Source organism: Ambystoma mexicanum, chromosome 3p, assembly GCF_040938575.1.
Source record: "Ambystoma mexicanum isolate Mex_15411 chromosome 3p, UKY_AmexF1_1, whole genome shotgun sequence".
In the NCBI taxonomy this organism is placed as follows: domain Eukaryota; kingdom Metazoa; phylum Chordata; class Amphibia; order Caudata; family Ambystomatidae; genus Ambystoma; species Ambystoma mexicanum.
In genome coordinates, this window is record NC_090925.1 from 765,454,308 (window position 1) to 765,473,430 (window position 19,123).

At 44.1% G+C, this 19,123-nt stretch overlaps 1 long non-coding RNA gene across 1 annotated transcript in view; it reads right to left on the reverse strand.

The window, feature by feature from the left end:
• Positions 1-16,363, reverse strand: part of LOC138579600 (uncharacterized) — an 80,095-nt gene extending 63,732 nt beyond the window's left edge. The window contains exons 1-2 of the long non-coding RNA XR_011304091.1: positions 16,308-16,363; positions 15,993-16,119 (exon numbers count right to left, since the gene is read on the reverse strand). This is a non-coding gene — a long non-coding RNA (uncharacterized lncRNA). The remainder of the gene's footprint in view (positions 1-15,992; positions 16,120-16,307) is intronic.
• Positions 16,364-19,123: the final 2,760 nt, after the last annotated feature.

Below are 19,123 nucleotides of genomic sequence, written 5' to 3' on the forward strand. Positions count from 1 at the left end.
TAATGCCTACGAGTCTGGCGCCTATGGCGTGGCGCCAGGACTGAATTCTATTATGAGCCTGGTGCCCAAGGCGCCAGGACTGAACCCAGACAGCCCCCACCTGGGGCTGCTGGGGTTTTAATAAATATCTGGTTGCCTGCTCCCGGGGCTGATGGGCTTGATCCGGATGCCCAGGGGTAGGCATCATGAATGACAGCACTCTCCCCTACACCCCCCCCCCCCAAGGCCCCTCCTAACTCCTAAAGTTGTTCTTCCCCTTGGTCCTGGTTTGTCTGGGAAGTTCCGATGGAATTTCTTCACCAACCGAGGTGCATGAACGTGGTCACTAGGCTCCCATGACCTTTCTTGTGGTCCGTAACCCTTCCAGTTGATTAAATAAAAAAGTTTTGATTTAACCATCTTAGAGTCCAGGATATTTTTTACCTCGAATTCAGGTTCTCCATCTATTAGGATGGGGTCAGGTGGTTTGGTTAATCTTGTCCCGGGTTGAAGTGGTTTTAGAAGTGAAACATGAAAGACAGGATGAATCCGCATATTAGAGGGTAATTCCAATTTGACGGTCACCGGGTTGATAATGGCCTTAATGGTGTAAGGTCCCAAATATCTAGGATTGAAAGTCTGAGTTCCCTTTAGAGGTATGTGTTTTGTAGCTAGCCAAACTTGATCTCCAATCTGGTATTGTGGAATTTCACTTCTATGTTGATCAGCATTTTTCTCGTATTTCTCTTTTGCTCGTTTCAAATGTTCTGTTGCCTCCTTAAAGGCTTGTGTAATAGTAGAGTGCAGATGAGTCACTGCCGGCATTTCTAAGTGTTAAGGCGAATCGAGTTCTGAGGTTCGAGGATGATGTCCATATATGGTATAAAAGGGGCTTTGTCCGGTTCCTGAATGTACAGAGTTATTGTATGCGTATTCAGAAATCCATAAAATATCCTTCCAACTGCTTTCGGTTTGGTGTGGCATACAACGTAGGTAATGTTCAAGAGTCTGGTTGGTCCTCTCCGTCTGACCATCGGTTTGGGGATGGTGACTGGTTGATAACCTTACGTCGATTTGCGCCAATTGACAGCATTTCTTCCAAAATTGCGAAATTAATTGACTACCTCGATCAGAGACCAATACGGGTAAAGGAATAAAGTGGGCCATCTTGGAAAAAAAATCCATAATAACTAGAATGGTGTTAAATCCATTACATGGAGGTAGACCTGTAATAAAGTCTAAAGACAAGGTGTGCCATGGTGTAGGTGGAATATCCAAAGGTTGTAAAAGTCCAGCTGGTTTTTTCTTCTGACTTTTGTTTTGGGGGCAGATACCACAAGACATCACAAATGACTTTACGTCTTTTCGCCAGGTGGGCCACCAGAATTGTCTTTTAATTTTAGCTTCAGTTTTTGCGATACCTGGGTGTCCTTCCATAAGAGCGTCATGATAATTGGAGATGACTAGTTCCTGTAGTTTCTTGTGTGGTAGAAATAGACACCCTTGATAGTAAGTTAGGTAATTGATGACTGAATAATCTTGGCCTTTCTTTACCCAGTCCTGCAGGGCTGCTGGGTCGAAAAGTTGTTGGATTTTTAAATGAATATCTTCTAGAGTCTGTAGAGTAGTTATGCCAAGAATTCTTTGTTCTGGAATTATAGGCACCAGTTCCGGGTTTGAATATGCTTCTCCCATCCCTATTCGGGATAAGGCATCTGCCTTGCCATTTTTACAACCTGGTTGATAAGTGATCACGAAATCGAATTCGGCAAAGAATAATGCCCATCGAAGTTGACGCGATGATTGAGCCTTGGCTGTTTTTAAATACTGCAAATTCCTGTGATCAGTGATTACAGTAATGGTATGCCTGGCACCAAGAAGATAATGCCGCCAAGCGTTGAAGGCGGATTTGATGGCCAACAACTCTTTATCGGTAACCGCATAGTTTAACTCGAGTGCCGAGAACTTTCTGGACCAAAATGCTACTGGATGAAGTTGATCGGTTTCAGGATCCTTCTGGGACTGGACAGCCCCCATGGCTAAACTGGATGCATCGATTTCAACTATGTATGGTAGCTTGGGGCGTGGATGCTTTAAGACAGGTGCCGACGTAAATTTCAATTTCAGCTCTTGGAAGGCTTTTGCAGCCTCTTCGGTCCACAAGAAGAAGTTTTTTCACAAAAGTGTTGTGATGGGGTGTACAACATGTGAGAATTCAGGAATAAATCTGTGGTAGAAATTAGCAAATCCAAGCATGCTTTGTACCCCATTAACTGAACTGGGTGATGGCCACTTGAGAAGTGCATCCACCTTTCGAGAGTCCATTCGGACTCCTTTTGGAGTCAGGATAAATCCAAGGAATTCAATTTCTGTAGCATGAAAAACACATTTTCCAATTTTGCATATAACTTGTGTTGGTGTAATTTCTCAAGGACTGCACGAACGTGCTTAACATGGTCTGATTCTGAGGAGGAGTACACTAGAATATCGTCTACGTATACGACAACACAGACGTCAATGAGTTCTCGAAGGACATTGTTCATAAAATACTGGAAGGCTGCTGGTGCATTGCACAACCGAAGGGCATCACCTGATATTCGAATAATCCGTACTTGGTGCGAAAGGCAGTCTTCCATTTGTCGCCTTTCTTTACACGTACCAGATGATATGCCCTTCGGAGATCTAATTTAGTGTAAATGCAAGCATCCTTTACTTGGTCTAGTAATTCGGGGATCAGAGGCAATGGGTATCAGTTTTTTTACAGTAATCTGATTTAATGTGTGGTAATCTATGCACATTCGAAGGTCACCTTCCTTTTTAGGCAAGAAGAATAAAGCTGAGGATGCAGGAGATTTGGAGGGACAAATAAAGCCACTAGCAAGGTATTGGTTCAAGTATTGTCGTAGGTGAAGATTTTTGGGTTCCGTAAGGGCGTAGATTCTACTGCATGGGGGTTGTGCACCGGGTAAGAGGTCGATTTGACAATCGTATGATCTGTGAGGTGGTAATGTGTTTGCCTGTTTTCTTTTAAAAACATCCTGAAATTCTTGATATTCCGGAGGTAACTGCACGATTGGAGTAGCGACTGTGGCCAGGCCTTTGTTCAAGGTTTTTTCCGGGTAACAGGTGTGTGCACAATCCGGGAAGGTTATTCTCTTCGCTCGCCATTCAATACAAGGATTATGTGTTTCCAACCATGGGATCCCCAGTATTATTTGGAACTGCTGGGCTTTGATTAAATCAAACACAATAGTCTCTTGATGCCCATCTTGACCCAACAGTGTCATCTCTGTAGTGGAATGAGTTACAGGCCCAGAGGCAATTTCAGTTCCATCGACTGTGATGACATCCGAAGTGGTCTTTTTGCAAAGAGGGAGATTCATCGTTGAAGCCAATTCGTGGTCCATATAGTTTCCTACGGCCCGCTATCAATGTATGCCCTTACTGCGTGCATACTTGATGGCTGCTTTGGATCAATAAGGACCATTGGTATGATTAGGTGCGAGGTCCGAGTTTCCTTCTTTAAGCTCGGCAAGCGGACCTCTACGCTTGTCTGGCGTGGTCGTTTCCTGAATCAGGCTCTATTTGGCTTTTGTCAGCAACTCCGACCACTTTCTTGGGTGGTTTTATAGGGCAATCCCGTAGAAAATGTCCTAAGGTTCCACAGTACAGACACAATTACATCTGCTGTCTCATTTCTCTTTCCTTTTGAGTTAAGGGTCCTTTAACCCCCCCGATCTGCATAGGTTCTGATGCGTCTGTTCCTTTGGGGGTAACGTTGGGTTTAACCAATACCCGATTCTCGAACTTAGCTCGATCAGCCTTTCTATTCTGAAGTCGGTGGTCTAACTGGACCACTAAGTCTATATATTCTGTGCAATCCTGCGGTGGGTTCACAATTTGGGCCAAAACATCTTTGAGTTCTCCCCGAAGTCCACGATGAAATAATGTAATTCGTTTTACCTCTGGCCATCCAGTTTCCACCAACCTATTGAAGGTTGCGATATAGGTTAGCAGATCCTGGTTACCTTGTCATAGGGATAAAAGTTCATTATCCAGGGCCTGTCCCTGTGAATGTCTAGCGAATAGTCTTTCCATGCTCAATTGAAAACCCTGAAAATCCCGAAGAAGAGGGTCATCCTGGTTTACTAGTGGAATTGACCAATCAGCTGCACTGCCACGCAGATATGATAATACAAAGGCTACTTTGGCTTGGTCATTTGGAAAAGCTCCAGGTCTGCATAAAAAGTGCAAGCGGCATTGGTTCATAAACACGGCGAACCTTTTTGGGTCCCCAGCGTAGCGTACGGGTGGCGCTAAAGGAATAGCCCCTGGTAAAACCACTTGCACAGGATTGCTCGATGAAACAGGAGTTGGATGTCCCCCCCCCCCACACGAGTCCAGGTAGGGGTGTTTGCCCAGCTTGGTTTTGCAGCAGTTGCCTAGCAAGATCATCAGTGCGTTCCTTTGAGACAATCAGTTCTCTCCTGAGGGCATTAGTCTCTTGGCGAGCGGAGTGTACTTCCGCTCTAAGTTCCCCCAATAATTGGGCCAGTTGGTCGGTTTCTGTGGTTTCCATAACGCCCGGGTGGGGATTTGTAGAAAGGCTTTGCGTTCTGTTACGCTCACCTGGCTCCCACAGGGGCGTCGATCGGACTCGGACAGCATCGGACTCCACCAACGTGATGCGTAGTGCAGAGATGACAGACTGGACTGGCCCTCCTAATCTCGTCTGCTTGATCCGTAGAAGTATTCTCCTGGAAGTGGAGAGAAGAGTTTAGCCACCCGTGGATTCTAGCGATGGCCCCCCGCTGTTCTCCCCACCAATCACTTCCGAAATTCCCTTTCAGTAATCTCACTTTATATTCTTGAAAGATGAGCTCTCCATCCTGCGTGGATTGCAGGGGCGCGTAGATACCAGTTACTTCACTGGCTCGAAGGCGTTGGGAGAGTTCCGGATGAGTATTGACTCTCAGGTTCCTGGCGAGGACCAGTAAGTATACAGTTCATAGAGTTCAATATGTCCGATGTTCACTCTTGTCCCATTCCTATCTTATCTTGCAGCTGAATCCGAGAGAAGTTGGTCTCATGGCAGCTGATGGCGTGCAGGTAAGAGTCTGTATTACCCGACGCTGTCCGGTAAAATGATGCATGTATTTGACGTGTTGTTTTCTCTCCGTTTACAGGTGCGGCGTATGAGGATGTGGAGAGTTAAAGAATAATGCCTCTGGTGGTAAATCAGGTAAGTCTATGATGGTAAAAGAGATTGTATTTGTTGGCTCTCTCGGCTCACCTTGTTGTTTCTTTTTGTCCCCTAGGTGCCAGAGTTCGGCGAAGAAATGATGGAGGCAGCGCCGAATTGAAAGATGCTGTGAGGACTGGTGAGTATGGCGCGGCGCTGCAGCTGGCGATGCGACGCGTGCAGAAATAACTTTCTTTCCCGGTTCAGAGACGTGATGGATCCGGAATCAGGTGAGGAACGGAATAATGTTCGTTTTCTAGCCTTGCCTCTTCTTTCCTCTTCTTCTAGGAGCTCCGGATTCAAGACGGGCATGGCTGGATGCTGACTTGCAGGCACGGTGAGCGTTACACTGCTGAGTGCAGAATAACGCGAAGCGTGTGCTGCTGTTCGGGCGTGGTTTAAATAGCCTCCAAAGTAGTCCCAGGTAGGAAGTTCCCAAGAACCACACCCGAGTATAAAATAGTCCCTGTAGTAAAATAGTCCCTTCCAGGCCTCACGTTGGCTTGGATTCATTTGCAGCATGGTCTGCATGAGGTAAGTAATGCCTATGAGCCTGGCGTCTATGGCGCCATGACTGAACCCAGACAGCCCCCAGCCGGGGCTGCTGGGGTTTTAATAAATATCCGGATGCCTGCTCCCGGGGCTGATTGGCTTGATCCGGACATTTTCCAATTCCTTCAGCCTTGGGTTTCCCCTTTGGATTGGGCTGGGCATTGGACTTGGCCAAGGCAGCCCTTGTTTGTAACCTTGTGCAGGATCATTCTGCTGTGTCTCCCACAAGCCCTAAAGCTCCGAGATCATTCCCCGGCAAGACCTTTCCTGGCACATCTCTCTGAATGCTCACTGGAATCCTGACCACTGTACCATTTATAGTAAGATTTACAGGCATAACTGGGAACTTGAGAGGTGGGCCATCGGCCAATTTAGTGGAGGACAAAGGAGCTCTGGGTATTAACTGACATCCTAGCATAAGCCTCTGAGACTTTAGGCTCTCAGGAACCCAGGGAAACAAACTACCTCAGAATCTATCCCACTGGGTAAGGAGTCAGAGGAGAAGGATGCCCCTGAAATCTCTTCTTCATAGGAGAAGGCCAGATTAGCAGAGTGGACCCCCCAAGGTTTTAACCTTACATCTGTGGTCCATCTTCACATGGTTACTTGCTCCACAAGCCACACAAGATCCACTGGACATAGGGAGGCTTATTGTAACCAGAGTTCTGTTTTGGAGGATAACCTTCACTACCCTGTGCGTTCTCTTGTGACTTACACTTAAATTTCTTTTCGTGGCTCTTTTGGGAGGAAGTTTTATCAGATCCCCCACACTCTTTATCTTTGGACCTTTTCCTCTCCTCCTGCTTACTAGGAGGAGTCTTGTCCTCATGGGACACTCCGTGACAGCCACAAATCTGCTGCAATGGCCAGCTTCTTATGATCTAACTCCTTTGAATCTGCCAAATGCTGCTTAAGCTTAGGGGAACAAGATGCAAAAATATGTTCAAGCTTGACAAGACATATTATACGCTCAAAGGTGGAGACCTTATAGCCTTCAACCCAGCCAGTCAAGTTATTTAAAGAATCAATCACATATGACACCCAAGTACTTCCTTCTTCCTTATTGTGCTCTACACCTCTTCAAGTATTGGGCAGGAGTCTTCCCAAACTTTAAGATGAGAGTTTGCTTTAACATTGCAAAATCTACTCCTTCAGCTTTCCACAATAGCACTGCAGCCAGAATGGGGTAGTCTGCTGAGCAACCATGCAATTTTATCAGCATTTACAACCTCTTGAACCTCACATGCATACTCAAATGCATTCAACCACCAGTCCATTATGTCATTCATCTCATCATACACACTGAGCAGATCTTTAGGAAATCTTGGATGAGAGGACACAGCCCCATGTCCAGATCCCTTGGATGCATTTGAAACTTGAAGCTTGGCCAGTTCCAACTGGTGATCCCTGTCTTTCTGTTTTTTCTGCCTGTTCTATCTTCAGCTTAGCCATGTGGAATTCAATCTCCTTCTGCCTAAACAGCAGCTCTTGCGTCTTAAATTCCAGCATGGATTCAGCATTAGCACTTGCAGAGGAAACATTGGACATCACCCAGATCCTCATGGGCACCATGGATGAGGGTAGCGACAGAACTGTCAGTTCTGCCAGTGGGAGCAGCCCCACCTCCTTCTGCACCTTCACCAGAAGCTATGGCACTGAGTTGCAACTCTTGCCATTCCATGACACTCTGGACCATTTCCAATGTTGTACCTTGAGCAGGTAAACCCCTCTCAGTCCACATCTTTCTCAATGTTTCTGATCTACAAGCATTTAAGGTTATAAAAAGGTCCTTGTTTCCATTATATAAGATAGGTCTATGTCCTTTACAGTTATCACTCCAAAGTCACTGTGTCCTGGGTAGTAATAACTTGAAATGCCTTCACTAGTGTGCAACACTGGATACCTTCAGTCCTTTCCCACCGCTGTACACCAATTTGTTAAGACTGATTTCTGAACTCTGGCCTGGTGGGCAGAGGTTCAGAAGGCCAGCTTAGTTTCTTGCAACAGGGTAACCTTCTGGACAAGCCAGACCAATCAAGGTAGCTTGGCGGCGGTCAAGACTAGGTCTCAGGAGGGATGAGGGTGATTGAAAGACCTCAATGAGCACGCAGAGCAAAGGACACTTATATATACACCTGACTGGGAGTTATTTTATATCAAAAATACAAATACATTTATTTCAAGGCCTTTGAGTTTCAACGCACAAACAAATTCACAGTAATACTTTTAGGCCAACACAATCCTATCTAAATACATATATATGGTGTCCAGTCATAATATCGAATACAAAATTTCGAATGCCAAAAAAGTCGAAAAATAAAATGTCGAATTATTTATTTTTTTTCGATATTTTTTTTTGGGCTCTAGTTTATATAAAAAAATAGGTAAAAAGAAAAAAAAAAAGAAAAAATGGGGGTTGGGGTGGAACCCCCCCATTTAAAAAAAAAACGTGAAAAAATAAATTCGACATTTTTTTTTCCGACTTTTTGACTTTCGAAATTTTTGATTTCGAAATTATGTCTATAAACCCATATATATATATATATTTATGTATACACACACACACACACAAGACCAATGGGGTCTAAAGGGTTAATGCACGAAATGGGTCCACAACCTAAAAGGGGAAGGAAACAGGCAGTGCCAATAGTCATTAGTCCCTTCTGCATCTAATACACTCCTAACTAAGAGGCAGTCCAATCCCTAAGAAGAGTGGAGCCTAGTGCTCAAATGTACTTGCAATGCTGGTGCACACGGTAATGCAGATGGGCAAAATGGGGTCTCTTCAAGGGTCTGTAGCAGCTCAGGAAGGTGGGTGAAGCAATGAAGAATAGGTTCCCACTATTCGAGGAGGGCCTCCACTTGAGGGTAGAGTCGATTCCAAGAGTTGGGAATAGTTCGCACTAGCATTGGAAAGGAGAGAGGCCCTCCGGGGGTCACTTGTGCATAAAAAAATGGATGGATGTGCTAGGGGCCACCGGTTAGGGTTGCAATTACTCTCCGACCTTCTGCATCTAATACACTCCTAACTAAGAGGCAGTCCAATCCCTAAGAAGAGTGGAGCCTAGTGCTCAAATGTACTTGCAATGCTGGTGCACACGGTAATGCAGATGGGCAAAATGGGGTCTCTTCAAGGGTCTGTAGCAGCTCAGGAAGGTGGGTGAAGCAATGAAGAATAGGTTCCCACTATTCGAGGAGGGCCTCCACTTGAGGGTAGAGTCGATTCCAAGAGTTGGGAATAGTTCGCACTAGCATTGGAAAGGAGAGAGGCCCTCCGGGGGTCACTTGTGCATAAAAAAATGGATGGATGTGCTAGGGGCCACCGGTTAGGGTTGCAATTACTCTCCGACCTTCAGCGCACTCCGGACCAAACTTCGTCAGTCGAATCCACTTTGGTTGCATGTTCAAGTGCGGCAATCTCCCTGCTATGTGGCTTTCAGCGACGAAGATACAGCGTTGATTCCCCCATGCGACAGTGGCGATTTCTCCACTCCTGGTGGACAATCAGACCAGTTTCACTTCAGCAGGCTTCAGGGTACAGAGGACCAAAGCTGCAATGAACTTGCAAAGTTCGTCACCACGGCTGGGCAACACAGCAACCACAAACTCTGGTTCGGGCACACTCGCTTTACTCCAGACCTTGGAACGCCAAGTATAGGAAATTCGGTGCGAGTGCGCCGTGAACACAGAGCTTGCGATCTGCCAAGTTTCAAGGGCCTCCTTGAAACGGCAGCAGTATTAGGGCAAAACGTCTGCACACACTGGTCAGTCCACTGGTTAGCCCAGGGACACTTCCGAGAAGGCTTACTTGCAGGTTAAGATGAAGGCGTAGAGAATAGTTGGTCCCACTATTCTAATGGGATGAAGCGTCTTCGCAGTCCTTCTAGGACAACCAGATGCAGAGGGGTCCAGCGGGATGACAGCGGGCTAAGGGTGCCAAACCTTCCAGCGGGTCACCAGCGGTTCCTCGACTCGGCCTCTTAATTTCAGGATACTTGGATCCTATCCTTCGTTCAGTGAGAACTCCAGAGATAGACATGGTATGGGTGTTTAGGGCCTTCTCTTATCCAGAATCTCCTTCGTGCCAAAACGAAGAGGACCCAATAGGAGATCTGCTCACCTACAGGAATACCATACGTGGACCAATCATGGACCATGGTGGTCCCAGGCATTCATAGCACTCCAGACTCTCTGGCACCCAGGGTGTGTATTGGAACCAGACGTTCCAGTCTACATCCTGGGGGCGCGCACACAAGGCATGCAGAAGCCTGTGAAAGCTTGGTGCTTCATGGGAAAATGCATGCCCAAATAAGGACTTGCCCGGGTCGCTTACCTGGGGAAGGTGAAGGGGCAAGATGGCCAAAGGACAGGACAAAGTACCTCGTGGCATGGCCATTTTGGAGCCAGGCCACCTAACCATGCCAAACACATTAATCGCGGTTTACCTGGCAAGAAAGGGTTAAAGATATGTGAAATGATAAGCTGCCACCAGCCCTGTCCAAGGCACATCTGAACTTCTCCTAAAAAATCCGAGTGTATCTAGGGCCTTTGGAAATGACTATTAGACCCAAGTGCACTGTAAGGTACATTGTACACTTGTTACATGTTGCAGAAATGTTTCAACATTGGAAAGGACTTAGGGAAACAAAGTCTCCCAGTACTGACTGTCTTAAGGGCATGTCAGTTTCCCTATATTCCCTATAAAAAAGTGAGCGAAAAGCCGATAGGAGTGCAGCAGAAGTCTGGGCTCCTCTAGTAAAGTCAGACTATGGTGTTTAAACAAACCAAAATGTTGGGGGGGTACACAACTGGATGGAAAATGACACATAAAATGGAAAACTTTCCGAACGTTATGGTGGTGGTGGTGTGAAGTGCCTGCAGTTTGTTGCGCTGTAGACGTATGGTTTAGTTTAGTTCAGTTTGAGAGGTGTTTGCAGTATGGCAAGTTTTTAGTACGGTTAGTTAATGGCAGTACATTTTCTACCCCCGCTGTTCTGACCAAGTGCCACCCATATCCCTTTAGTACATTCTGGTGTGCCACAGTGACCACACCATGGGTTCCTCCAGGGGGGGGGGTGTGTTCTCCGTGCCCGTGGTCCGTCCACGTAAGAGTGGGACACCCGTCTCTTTCCGTATTAGGCTCGATCAGTGGTCCAATTAAGGCTAACCCCATCTCCCGCCCCCTTTTCCCCTTTGTCCCTCTAACGGGATGGGCACACCCAACGTCTCAAAACAACCCCTTCCATTCAGACGCCTCTCCTCTCCCCAGCCCTCCACTCAGGTCCGGCCTACTACCCACTCGTTCTCAGTTGTGTGTTCACTTCATGGGGCATGGATGTTGGTCAATCGTTTGCATCCCGTTCAGAGCTGAAAGCCAGGTTATTAGAAGTTTTCTCAATGTTAGATGTTCCTTCGTAGGTTGTATTTCTCTGGCGAGGGAGTTCCAACGTTTTCCAGCGACTCAGGAGAATGCTGATCCACCACGTGTTTTCCTTGTGTATGGCTTAGGTTCTAAGTGGATTTCGTCGCTGGATCAGAGTGTTCTAGTCGGCTGGTAGGTAGCGATTTTCTTTTGTATGAATTCCACTCCAAGGCCATGGATTGCGCTGTGCATTATACACATTTTTTTTAAAGATGATCCATTTTTTGACTGGGAGCCAATGTAATATCCTTAGCGCTGGTGTGATGTGGTCCCTTCACGAGAGTTTGAGGAGAAGTCTGGCAGCTGCGTTCTCCATTAGTTGTAGTTGCCTCAACAAATAGTATGGCATACCAAGGTATAAGCTGTTGGCGTAGTCTATCCGGGACATGAGGGAGGAGATGATTAGTGTGTGTGAAGGAGAGGAATGGAAGAATCTTTTTGATCGTATGCAGACGGAAGAAACATTTCTTAATGATCGCATTCGCTTGCGGTTCTAGGGTTAACTCTTTGACCATTGGGAATCCAAGATTTTTGACAACTTTGGATGGTGTAGGTCAGTTCTGTGGGCACATGATGTATTGGTTGCTTCCTTCGTTGTTGAATGTAATCATGATTTCCTTCTTGTCTGGGTCGATTTTGAGGTTGTTGGTGTTCATCCATTGCTTGAGTTCTTTAAGACAGTATATTAGCGTTGTGTTCTCCTCCTGTTTATCACATATTTTGTAGATGATTTGGGTATCATCTGCATAGCTGTAGCAGATGAAGTTATGTCTTTTGATGAGGGTGAGTAGTGGCGTCATATAGATATTGAATGACAAGGGATCCTTGCGGTACTCCAGAGGTGGTGTCCTGCGGTGCAGATTTGAATGGTTTAAACCATACCGTTTGTTCTTTCAGACAGGAAAGATTTAACACAGAGCAGCGCTCTGTTGGTGATCCTCATTTCTTGATGAGGATGTTATAGTTGACTGTCGATTGCATCGGAGATGTCCAGTAGTATCAGTGCCGAGTTTATGTTGGAGTCTGTCTTTAGGTCGTCACATATAGAGAGAAGTGTCATCTCTGTCCCGCTCAGTAGGTTAAATGTTTTGCTGGATAAGGAATGTTTGAGGGTGTCCAGACAACTCGTCGAAAAAAAACTGGTCGACTGCAATTTGGTCGACGCAATTTGGTCGAAAACCAAATGGTCGAAATTTTTTTTTTTATTTATATATTTATTTTTCGGGTTTTCGTTTAGTTAAAAAAGGGGTTTTTAGAGAAAAAAAAGGGGGTTGGGGGGGACCCCCCCCAAAAAAAAAAAGGGTTAAAATAAAATAAAAAAAAATTTCGACCATTTGGTTTTCGACCAAATTGGTTCGACCATTTGTCTGGTCGACCAATTTTTTTCGACGAAATGTCTGGCAACCATGTTTGAGATCGGTCTGTAGTTTTGAAAGATCACATTGTCCATTGTATCCTTGCAGAATGGTTCGATGTAGGCAGATTTGAATGCCTGGCGGTACTCTCCCCATTGAGTGATAGATTGAAAAGGTTTAGGTATCATTCCGATGGTGTACCCTGTGTAAGTATTGACTTATCGAGGTCTGGTGGGCAGGGGATTGAAGAGTCTGCCTTGCTGCATTTTTTTTTTCACCAAGCTTTGGAGATTTTTTCTTGACATTTGGGCAAAGCGGTTTAGTCAGTTCTGTGGTCCTGGGATTGGTAGGGGATGTTGCACGGACTGGTTGATTGGTCTATACTTTGAATGATCCGGTGTATGTTGGTGATTTTATTCTTTAAATGATCTGCAAGATCATTGGAAATTTTTGGAAAGTCACCAGTATGTTAATGCATCTGGGGGGATTTCGTTGTTGAATAGTTCTGATTGTTGGTGGCTTTTGTGATACGGTCATAGTATTTCTTTTTTGCTTTAGGAGTTAACTTTTCATATGCTCAGATTTGTTTTTGGAGAACTTATTCTTTTGGCTTGGTCATAGTTTTTTCTCCATTCTTGTTCACGTTTATGTTTCTCCATTCTATTGAGGTTGGGCATGACACATCTTGCCACTGATGGGATGAGGGTTTTTTCTGGGGAGATGCTATCAATTGGTCTTGATATTTAATTTTTCTTTGACCTCTTGCATGTGCCGTAATGTAAACATAGTACCCTGATCAGTAAGGTTTTCCATCAGGGAGCCCACCCTGGAGAAGAAAGGAATAAGACGTTACAATATTTCTTGACTAGTATTGTTCCTTAGGGGAAAGGCCACAGGGTATTTAGTAGCATAGTCAACAAATACTAATATGACAAATATTACATACCTGTAATAGTCTTTCTGATGCATGTATCTGCTTAGATTCACATGTTTTGCATAGGCCAACATCCAGTTGTAAGTGTAGAGTATGGAATTACTTGTTAGAAGGTACAGCAGTAAAAAGTTGTCTTAACACCACTTGTCCCACCTGAGAAACACTTGTGCAAGTATCTACGCAGTAATGCTGTGTGAGAGTGTGGATTGAACTCCATGTTGCTGATAGAGTATGAATGCTAGAGTAGCTCTGTTACCTTGAGTTCAGTGCGCTCTGGGTATGAATGGCAATGTTTTGTTGGACAGAGTAGCAAAGTTGGGTACAATTTACAATCCATCTTGAAATAGCCGATTTAGAGAAAGGATCTCCTTCTCTTCCAGCAGCTAAGGAGACAAAGAATTGATCTGTCTTCGTTATTGGTTTTGTTTTATCTAGATAGTACATTACAGCTCTCGTGACATTTAGTGTATGGAGGGTCCTTTCTGCTGAGTTCTGCAGGTTTTGAAAGAACACCAGAAGTTAGGGTGATTGACGTGAAACTTTGACATACATTTAGGTGAGAAACATTGATGTGGCCTTAACATTACCGTGTCTTTATGAATGGTTACAGATGGATCTTGGACCGATAGAGCTTGCAGTTCACAGGTTATCCTTATTGAAGGGATGTCTGTAAGAAAAGCAGTCTTGTAGGTGACATGCTTAAGACTAGCTTCATGACTATGCTCAAAAAGGGCCCCCATAATTTTAGTAAGAATGACATTTAAGTCCCACCCTGGGGGTGGATTTCTAATTGGGGAATACAGTCTTTTCACCCCTTCCATGAAAGCTTTAACCACAGGAACCCTCCACCATGATACCTTGCTTTGAGACATGGTGTATGCAGAGAGCGCAGCTAGGTGGAACACGGAGTCTAGTAAGTATTGAAGTTTGTGTATTACTTTAAAAGGTGAACAGTCAAAGGGGTTGACATTACTTCTGTTGCACCATAAAATAAAGTGTTACCACTTGTTGAAATAAGGTTTATGTGCTTCCTTTAAGATGTCCATGCATCTTTGAGGCAAGTTCAAATGTCCATATTCTAGGACTTCAGGAGCCAAACAGCAAAGGTCAGTGTATGAGGCTGTGGATGGAGGGTTGTCCTTGATCATGGGACATGTTGAAAGTGGGCAAAGAGACATTTTGAGCAGGTGCGAGAACCAGGTTTGATGTGCGTACATTGTAGCTATTAGGATCTTTGTGAGATGCTCCTGGTTCATCTTGTGAACTATTTTGTTGTTGAGAAGAGGCATTTGGGGGTTGGAGGGATGTGTATGCAAATCTCCCTCACCAACTGATCCACAGTGCGTTACTGTTGGACCCAATCTGGGGAAATCCAGATGGGCAATCGTGGCATCTGGCATTCTCTTGTGTTGGGAAGAGATCTATGTCTGGATGCCCCCAGTCTTTGAAGATGTGTAGAATGTCTGAATGTAACCCATTTGTGTTCTGTGAGAAGCTGCATGTTTCTGCTGAACACCACTGCTAAACAGTTGTGTTCCCCTGGAACATGTGACAGGAGAAGATGCTCTTGTTGAGAGACCAATTCCAAATCTTCTGAGCTAGTTTGGACAGACTTGGAGAATGTGTTCAGTCAGGGTTGTCTATGTAAAAACATGGCTGTTCTCTGTGAGGACTAAAACTGCCTTACCTGAGAGTTGACGTTGAAAACCTGTCGGGCTTTGAACACTAGGAACAAGGAAAATGAGTCGGAGCTACCGCTCCTTTCAAGCGCTAAGCAGAAAATAACATGTATCTAGAGTTTAGTGGGAGACATTAGACCACACTAGAGGAGCACACAAATTATAAGAAAAACTATTTTAATTTGGATTAAGAAATTCTGACTTAAAAATAGAAAAACAGAATAGGCACGTGGAAAAATGACAGTCTGGTATACAAAGTTATGCATTAAAAGAGGACATTAAAACAGTAAATTACATTTTGTGTGAACATAAAGGTCCATACAAAGCTTTTCACAGTGCAAAAATGCATTTTGAGATGTTAAATGCATCAAGAACGAATGCATGACTCATGGCAAAACTTGTCAACACTGTATTGGGTGTTTCAAGTTCAGAAAAGTAGAAATTCTCGAAGGGGATTGTTTAGTAACAAAGTTCCTAGAGAAAATCTGAACTATCACCAGAACTGGTCTTGTTCTTTAGAACGCAGAGGTGAGTGATACTATTCGATGAAGTGCTGTTCAAAACATCTAAAAATAATATAGGCAAGATAAAATAAGTATGTGTGTTGCCAAAGTAGTTGGCTGTACTCTGGATAAGGAAAACATGTTAACATACCGCTAATGAATGATTTTGGCGCTCTCGGGCTGTGGACGTTGGTCCGTAATGGCAAGCGTCGAGTGATCAAAAATAATGCACCATAACCTGCAATAGTCTGGTCGGAAGGATTGGAGTTAGTCTTAGATGTCAATAATTTGCTAGCTCATCTATGTAAAATAAATAAGCATTGTACCTGGTTTTCAGCAATCGATGAAACTCAGGATGGTCCACAACGCAATATGGCAGCAGTGTAGTGTCTAGCAGAGTGTTGAAGACAACAGGTGGCCTCAGTTTCAGTGGAGACCGAAGTGAAAGGGACCCTGCAAAGTCAGGACATAGTGTGAGAATGTTACAGAAGTCTAGTGACATATTGACTGTTTTAATAGTCAAATATGAAAGAGAGGGAAACTGTAGTTAATGAGTAGCAAACAATTTACGTGGAAACACAGGTAGCAGTAACTCGGGGGGGAGGCTAGAAGGCAGCAGAGGCAGCGCACCGTATATTTACCTGACTGCGAGCTGCTGCAACCAGGAGCGGTGTCTTGACTGTTACGCATGCGTAGTCGCCTGCAAGACCTTGGTAAGAGTTATTTTTGATGGGTTGCTAAGGGAGACGCGTCTACGAGTGGGAGTTGGTCTGATTGGGATATCAGGATGCGTCTTGAGTGAACTACATAGGATGACGTTTCGCCGCTCGAAATGCCGTGAGAAAGGTACTCGTAAGGAACGCCATTGGTTGAAAGAGCAAAATGCAATAGACGTTATTCAAAAACAGGCCTACGGCGGTGAAAGGTAGTTTTTAGCCAGATTCATGCAGAAGTGATGGGAGGCACAGCGAGCAGTGGGCGTTGGTTTTACCAGCCAATCAAAAAAGCACCTGGTGCGTGTGCTTCGAGTTACGTAGTACGGCTGATACACCATTTTTTGGGGGGCTTGTAAAGGAGGCCAAAAAATGGGGTGATATAATTCAGGAAAGGCTGGCTAAAAATGATAGGACAAAAAACAATTGTGGATGGAACCATGCTAAGTGTGCAATTGTCAGGACGTTATTACACACAGATTATTACATTTTTGTTTTTACAGATTTACAACAGCATGTGAAAGTACATTTGTTATGACTAAACAGAGTTTTTAACATACAAGGAAAATTGCAAGGATGTTTCGATGTATACAAGCAAATGACTGATACATAAAAAGCTTGCTAGATATAAAGATAACAAGAATAAAATTTGCATGGAATATGCTTGGTGCGATAGGGGGGACAGTTATTGAAAAAAGAGACTCCACTCTATTGCTACATTAAGATCTTTCTTAACCGAGTCTAAATAGTAAATCCATTTTTCTTCCAGTTTTCTTAAAGACAAATCATGGTCGCCACCCCGGAATGGGTTTCAAACTTTTGTATCACAAACCACATGAATTCTGTGCATTTATGCCTTAGGGCTTTAAAATGGGCCACCATCGGTTTATCTTCAACCGCATTTTTTAAGCAAGAACGATGCTCACTTATATGTTGACGGAGCTCTCATTTGCATTTGCCTATATAGAGGAGTCCGCACGGGCATTTTATACTGTAGACTGACCATTTTGTTTTGCAGTTCGAAAAATGGCAGTATTGCCAATTAATTCCGTAAAGGTCAATGTTTTTGAGGTCTTTTGTGAGAGAGCACATTGAGCAGGGCAGGATCCGCAGCAAAAATGTGCAATAACTGGTGGTAGTTGCCATAGGGTGGTCTGTGAATGGGGTTGAGCTTGCGGTTCTTCATAGGTGTGGACAAGTCGGTTCTTTGTTCTTTTAAAGGCGAAACGTGGTTTCTCATGTTTAAACGAGTCAGTGTGAAGAATGCTTTAACAGTTTTCTTGACTTGATTGCTGATTGGTGTGTAAGTCGTGACGCAAGTCCTTTTATTTGTTTTTTCTTCTCTCGGTCTGGTGGTAAGGCAATCATCACGATTGGTATGTCTTGCTCTTTTGCGAGCCCTTTGTACGATGTGAGCTGGATAGCCGCGGTCCTTCAGGCGGGTAATGAGGTCTTTGCTCTTGTCATCACAGTCTGTAATAGTCGAGCAGTTACGTCTTACTCGAAGAAACAGCCCGTAGGGTAAAATTTCTTTCAAGCTCGCAGGGTGAAAACTGGAGAAAGATAGCAAGGTTTTTTTTTATGCGGGCTTGCGGTATAGAGTGGACTTCGACTTTTATTCTCGGTTCTATAGATTTCGAGATCCAAGAAGGGTATAGGCATCTTGTTTGAATTAACAGTGAAATAAATGGAAATGTTGCGGGAGTTAATCCATTGCAAAAATTCATTTAGATCAAGGATGGATCCTCTCCAGATAAGGAAAATGTCATCAATTTAGCGATGCCAAGTTATTATTTTTCCTACAAAAGCATTGGTGTTGCTGTAGATATGGGTTAATTCAAAATGGTCCATATATAAATTAGCTATGTCGGGCGTGAAGATTGCACCCGTGCTTGTACCGTGACATTGTTTGAAATAAGTTTTTGGTAAGTGCTAATCTGGTACATTCTAGTATAAACTCTGTAGGGACTCTGATGGAGGTTCTTTTGTCTAGATGAAGTTTGAGAATTTCCAGACACTCATTTTGAGGAATGCTGGTATACAGTACAGTATAGTATTCGACCAGTTATTCTAAACCCCCTTGTTGGAGGGGAATACCACAGCATCTTTTGTTCAAATCATCACACCCAATGTTTTTCATGGTATACTTTTATTATAAACGAAAAATAAATTACTAATAGCTTTTACAATGAAAAAGAAATAAAATAAATGTCACATTTTTGGTTGAAAAAAATATGGGGGTCGGGTTGAGGTATTAAACATGGTGGAAAGGTTTGGGGGGTAATAAAACTAGGGAAACAGGGAGCACTGGGTGGGGACACCACAAAATAAAAAACACAACATTTTCTTAAGTATTTGTTAGAAACACATGCCACTGTTTTTACTTGGTTGGGAACGAGAATATTTGTTCTCGGTTGAAAACCCTAACTGGAACAGAGGGTTGATTGTGTGCTGAGTGTACTGACCCATCTGTTGTGTCTCCTCAGTAATGAGCCAGTCGTCTAGATAAGGGTACACTAAGATAGATAGCCTGCGTTAGGGGGAGTCCACTGGTGAATATCAGAGGTGCCAAGGCTATGCCCAAGGGTAGCACTTTGAACTGGTAGTGAGTGGACCCTACTTTGAAACCCAAATAATTTTGGTGTGCTGGGCACATTAAAATATGAAAGTATACATCTTTCTTTTCATGCCTAATGTTCCATGTAATAAAAAAAAAGGAATTACTTTCTGTAGGGTTGTCATTC